Genomic DNA, 6,332 nt, shown 5'->3' on the forward strand with positions numbered 1-6,332 from the left:
GATTCATTGCAGCACATTGCAGACTGCCTGGCATAAAGGTGCTTGCTATCCCACTTCTGTTACTTTCCAATCTCCCTTCACATTCCCTTATCTTTTACTTTCCAGCTTTTGTGGCTCAAATTTCAGGCCTATATTATCTCAGTTCCCAGAACCTCAGCTAGGTCGCCCCCAAAAAGCAAAGTACAAAACTTCCTGTATTCCTAGAAAAGGGGATGGAGAAACCAAAGCCTCATTTAAAACAAACAAAACAAGGATTACACATCCCAGGCAACCAATATCTCACCACCACTACAATGTATTCAGAGACTTAAAACCTTGATTTGATCTCCTAAGAAGGAATGAAGGAGAACTTCCACAAAGTGATAATTGTTTTGCTTTAGTCAATGTAACTCAAAGCATCTCAATGGTAGCCAACCACGCAAGCAAAGTAAAATAGTCTGCTATTCTGCTGAAGCTGCAGATGAGAAGGCCTTATGGAATCACTGTGAGGAACTAGGGGCAATATGTTTTCATGTTAGAAATAACAGGCAGTATCCAGTGTGTTTATATACTACTTCTCTGTTCTTACTTCGTGACCACTATTTTCTGTTGACCAAGAACCTGTGAACTAAAGGACTCTGAAGAACTACAATGAAGCAAAGTCATTCTGGATATATTTTTCTATAAGGTGGCTGTGAAGGTTTTGATTCATTTACTGGGACACATTTTATCCATGTCATTAGATAGTTTGAGTTTCAGGGTTTAATACTGAAGTCCCCTTTTTCTCTATTGACAATGCATACATGGAGGACACACAGACACAATCCCACCCTTCAGAGCCCTGGCCTCTGGGACTACTTCTAGAACATCATGGCCTCCTGCATTTGCATCCATTTATCTACCTCGTGTTTTTGACCACATCTCATCTAGCTCCATGAATCATCTTCCATGTCTACATTAGTGCCTTTGGAAACAGAAACAGTTGATGTCAGATGACAGTCCCTCTGTCTTCCTGTCTTCCCTGACCCAGGGCCCCTGAACAGAGTAACTCACTGCAGTGGAGATTCGTTTTAAGATGGCTTTATGAGACCCAGAATTGGATGAACTATAACATGGATCAGGCTGTCTCACCCTAAATTCTTCATGGCACCCACTAGAAACATTATATATCCAGTCCCCTGTGTCTTTTTTTTTTTTTTTTAGTGAGGCAATTGGGGTTAAGTGACTTGCCCAGGGTCACACAGCTAGTAAGTGTCTGAGGCTAGATTTGAACTCAGGTACTCCTGACTCCAGGGCCGGTGCTCTATCCACTGCGCCACCAAGCTGCCCTGGGTCCCCTGTGTCTTAATGATGGTCCTTTGGGTCTAACATATAAAACAGCTCCAGAGGATCCATAGACAGTAATAATAGGCATTTAATGGTTGTAATCAGGGGCATTTGCATGATTTTGCCATCTCTATCCAAAGGTGTCAGTTCCCAGAAATCCAAATGGGAATTCCTTTTTTTTATTTTTTAAATTGAAGGCTTCCTTCCTTCCCAGGGGTATCAATGGTATAAGGGAACCTGATGCTCAGATCACAAGGTCAGATTGTTTCTGAGATGCAGATGGACTCTGATTTCCCAGCCACAAATACAGAAAAAATAGCATTTGTACAAATGATGTTTCTGGACTTAAAGGCACTTCCTCGACCCTTGTCACAGTGATCCCTCTCAGGACTAAATGCTCCTCTGGCACCAAAGGAACCCCTAGAAAAGGTAGAGGTGTGTATCACAGACATTCTGTATATAAGGTCAGATTAGTTCCTGTTCTCACAACTAGTTTTTTTTTTCCTTTTTTTAATGTATTTATGTTATAGCTCTACCCAATTTGAGAAGTACAGCATTTTTAAAGTGAATTTTTCAAGTGTTGGAAAGGCCATGTTCAGGGTTCAGAAGCTACTATGACATAGGGATTTCCCCCAAAATATGCCCTCTTATCTCAATTTAATTGCAGCACCTACTGCAGTGTGTACCCAAAATGGCATATAAGTACTAAGAATTGGGGGAAAAAATGAAGTGGTGGTTTGCCCTCAAGGAGCCTATAGTCTACTGCAGCTTACAATCCTTCCGATCAGGTGGAATGAATGAGAAAAAAGGGAGTGAACCTCACTCTGTGTCACTGTGTTCATTATGGAGATAGCATTGTAAAGCAGAGTGCAGCCCAGTCTGATCTAGTCAGTATTCTGGTGGGGCGGTGGGGGAAGCTGAGGATCCCTAGGGGACCTAGAATAGCTTTGGGCAATTGTTTCCCCTTGGAAGCTTTGCCACCCCTCCTCTTCACTCCCTATAATATATATTTCTCTTTTCTCTTACTGTCCACTTTTCTTAGCCATGTTTTCTTTCACTCTCCCATTCCTATTTGGCTTCATTTCCATCCTTTTTCCCCTCTTTCCTTTTCTTCTTTTCTTCTCCTTCAGCTTTTGCTTTTGGGGGACCCATGAGACCTTCTTGGCATTAACCAGAGCTCCCAGAGGCAGCCCTGACCTCCCGGTGTGGTCCCCTACTTTGAAGGGTTCAGATTTGCCACATAGCTGCCTCAGGCCAAACTTGGTAGATTCCTCCATGTTTGTGCCAGGCTGATGGTTATGGAACAGAAGACTTCTCCCTTGTTCTCTTGAAGTTTCTACGGTCAGACCATGAAAGTTTGCCTAGCTGCTTGTCGAGTAGCAACAAGGCCAGGATATTCTTATGTACCTTGGCACTGGCCGATTGCCTTTATGTAAAAGGATCATTTTTCATCTTTCCCTTGTGATCAAGAAATTCTAAAAAAGAACTCTCTAGGAGAAAAATAAACCTGAAGGAAAAATATACAAACTAGTGTCTGTGCCCTGGATCTAATCAATATTACAGCAAAAGAGCCAGGTGAAAAGTCATCTTCCTGGCTCTTATCAAGTGGTTTTTATCTACACCTGCATTATGTCATGATCTTCTTACTAATTTCACACACTACTACATACCTTTGTCCTGTCTCTTTCTATTACATAGGGACCTAATCAGCTTCTAGGAACTGAAATGAAGTGTGTCTGTGGCCTCTGGCATTGGGATTACAGCAGGGAAAGGGAATTATTTAACCAAATTTGGTTTCCATTAAGAAAGGGAGTTGGTATGATTATTCATTTTTTTCAGGACTATCAGTGGATTCCCCTCTTCTGTTCTCCTAGAGCATAGAAAATGTGTTTACATTGAGAAAGAGGTAGCCTATACACACTGGGACTGCAGCAGGCACCAGTTTGATGCAGAATGAGTGACCCTTCTGTATTTCTTTTCTTTTTTGTGTGTGGGGGGCAATGAGGGTTAAGTAACTTGCCCAGGGTCACACGGCTACTAAGTGTCAAGTGTCTGAGGCCAGATTGGAACTCAGGTTCTCCTGAATCCAGGGCCAGTGCTTTATCCACTGCACCACCTACCTGCCCCACCTTCTGTATTTCTTAAGCACCCCCTCCTCAGGGTCCTGGTGGCTTCCCACTGGAGCCTGTATATCCAATGAGCTCAACTGTCCTCACTTGACAGGAGTTCCTTCCTCACTCATATTGCCCCCTTCCTTTCTTAGAGTCAATGGAGTGGCCCTGGTTTTACAGGGCTTGTCCTGTACTCTGCCAAGCAATAACTGTCCTCAGAGTCACCTAGAATGCCAGCTGTCCCTTGTCCCCAATTCCATGACCTTATCAGAGTTTTTTCTACCATGACAGATGTCCTACATCCTCTTCCTGGAGAGAGGGGAGTGTCAGGATCTCCTGAAACATAACGCAGAAGCCCCAGGTAGATTATGAAAATGTCAAAAAGCAGAATCATCTCCCCCTACCTCCACATAAATGTGTTCCCTTTGTTCATGGCAGCTGAAATAGACCTTGGTCAGTGATTGAAGGGCCCCCCCCAAGAAGATTTTGAACAAGGGGAGCTCAGCTCAGAGTTGGATTGCTTTGGCATTGAGAAGTTTCACGAAGAGATTTCCTAAAATAAAATAACCCTTCAGGGGCCATCAGTGAGTCCGTTCTCATTTCAATCTTTTGTTCATTACTCTTAGTTAATAGTGTAGCTGACATATATGAAGCAGTTATCAAACCCTGCATTAATATGTTTTTAGTGTGACGCCCCATCTTTCTTTCTCCTCTCTCTTCTCTGTTTTTCCTCTCCTATCTCCTTCATTTTTGCTTCGGTTGATCTGACACCATTTTCCACGAGGTTTCCCTTGATGCATCCAATTTTCCCCCTCCCTCTTTGTTATTAGTCTTAGCATATTGTGTTACTTTATGTCTTTATGTTTTCTGAAATCACCGAGGGTTATGATTTGAAGGCAGAACTCAAACATGGAGTTTTGCTGGAGTGATTGGTCTCGTAATTTCTTAGTGTCATTTCGTTGAATGATCCCTGAAAATGTGAACCCTGACATGCCATGCCTCCAGTTAAGATTTGCCCCGTCCCTCACTTCAGAAATCTTTCAACTATTTTGTGTCATTATTTTGAACAGTTGTCTAGACTCCAAAATATATATATTTCTGTAATCACCAGTACTTCTCAAAAGGCCTCCTGTAATTACTATACATGTGATTTTTTCCTTATTTATAAAATATATAAATTATTTTTAATACATCAACTTTAGTAGAACTTTGTACCAACACAGTGTCAGTATGTGGCATTTGAGCTGTTTGTGTTTCCTTTGCTGTATTCTATGGTATCGAACACACAATGTATTTGCAGAAACACTTGGTATAAAGAAGATGAATCATAGACTCTCATAAAGTATTGTCATTGTAAATGCTCTTTTTCTGAGAATTTTACAATAAAATTGGTCAAGATTTTACCTCTATCTGGTACAAGTTTATCTGTTTATCTGAAGTGTGAATTGGTTAAGATGAAGCTTTCATGCAGGGATGAGAAAAAAGGGGTTTGGAGGGGGAATATTTCTTTATAGAATCAACAGAAAGCTATAGATTTTTCCCTACTACCATTGTTTGGGGCAACTAGGTGGTACAGTGGATAGAATGCCAAGCCTGGAGTCAGGAGGACCTGAATTCAAATCCAGACTCAGATACTTACTATATCTGATACTTACTGTGTGACCCTGAGCAAGTCACTTAACCTTGTTTGCCTCATGTTTCTCAAATGAGTTGGAGAAGAAAATGGCAAACCACTCCAGTATTCTTGGCAAGAAAACCCCAAATGGGGTCACAAAGCGTTCAATGCAACTGAATGACACACCATCACCACCATGGTTTATGGTCATGGACATAGAAATGACAGACCTAAACAGAGGGAGCCACCGAACTTTGCTAGAGCAAGAGATTGCTGATATAAAATGAAAACCGCATTTGGAGTCAAAAGACCTCTGTACAAATCTAGCTGAACCACTTACTACCCATGTGACCTTGAGCAGGTTATTTAATTCAGCCCTCAGTTTTCTCACCTATAAAATGAAGAGAGGGTCAGTCTAGATGATCTTTCATTCCTAAATTCTATGGTCTTTCCATAGTTGCTGTCTGAACTTCATTGAGGCAAGAAGTTAAACCAGTTACCACAAAACTACATATATAAGTTTCTATAACTGTGACTACTTTTTCCTTCTCCCTACAGACTTCTTAAAATATTTAAATTTGGGGGCAGTTAGGTGGCACAGTGGATAAAGCACTGGCCCTGGATTCAGGAGGACCTGAGTTCAAATCCTGCCTCAGACACTTGACACTTACTAGCTGTGTGACCCCAGGCAAGTCACTTAATCCTCATTGCCCCACCCCATCCCCCCCAAAATTTTAATTCACTGACCATTTAACTCTTAAGATGTCCTGTGAACTTTTAAAATTTCTCACTGGGGAAAATGACCCAATGGTTCTAACCTCAGATTCAGTTGTCAAGAGAGACAGTTTGGTGTAATTGGAGGAGCCCTGAAAATTGAGTCGAGACCAGCATTTAAATCCCAACATCAATACTTCCTATCTGTGTGACCACAGGCAAGTCACTTAGCCTTTATGAGACTTTGTTTTCTCATCTGTAAACATGAACTGATGATACTTTCACTTTAATAAATGCTCATGAATGGACTGATATCTACCTTGCCAATTATTGGGCACGAAAAACTTTGTAAATCTTAAAGATCTTTTGAAATTCAAGTTATGATTTTTTATTTATTATTAGATGGGAGGCAGTGACTATTAAAGTTCAGTCCTAAAGATATAGTTACTGTGACACGTTTGGCTCTGACCCACTCCAGAAAAATGAACAAGTATGTCAGTGTTAGCAATTCTCATAGAGCAGGCAGAGAGATGGCCTTCAGTGTGGAAGGGATTGTTTCTGAAGCCTTTACAATGACAACTCATGAC

This window comes from Dromiciops gliroides, chromosome 2 (genome assembly GCF_019393635.1).
Source record: "Dromiciops gliroides isolate mDroGli1 chromosome 2, mDroGli1.pri, whole genome shotgun sequence".
In the NCBI taxonomy this organism is placed as follows: domain Eukaryota; kingdom Metazoa; phylum Chordata; class Mammalia; order Microbiotheria; family Microbiotheriidae; genus Dromiciops; species Dromiciops gliroides.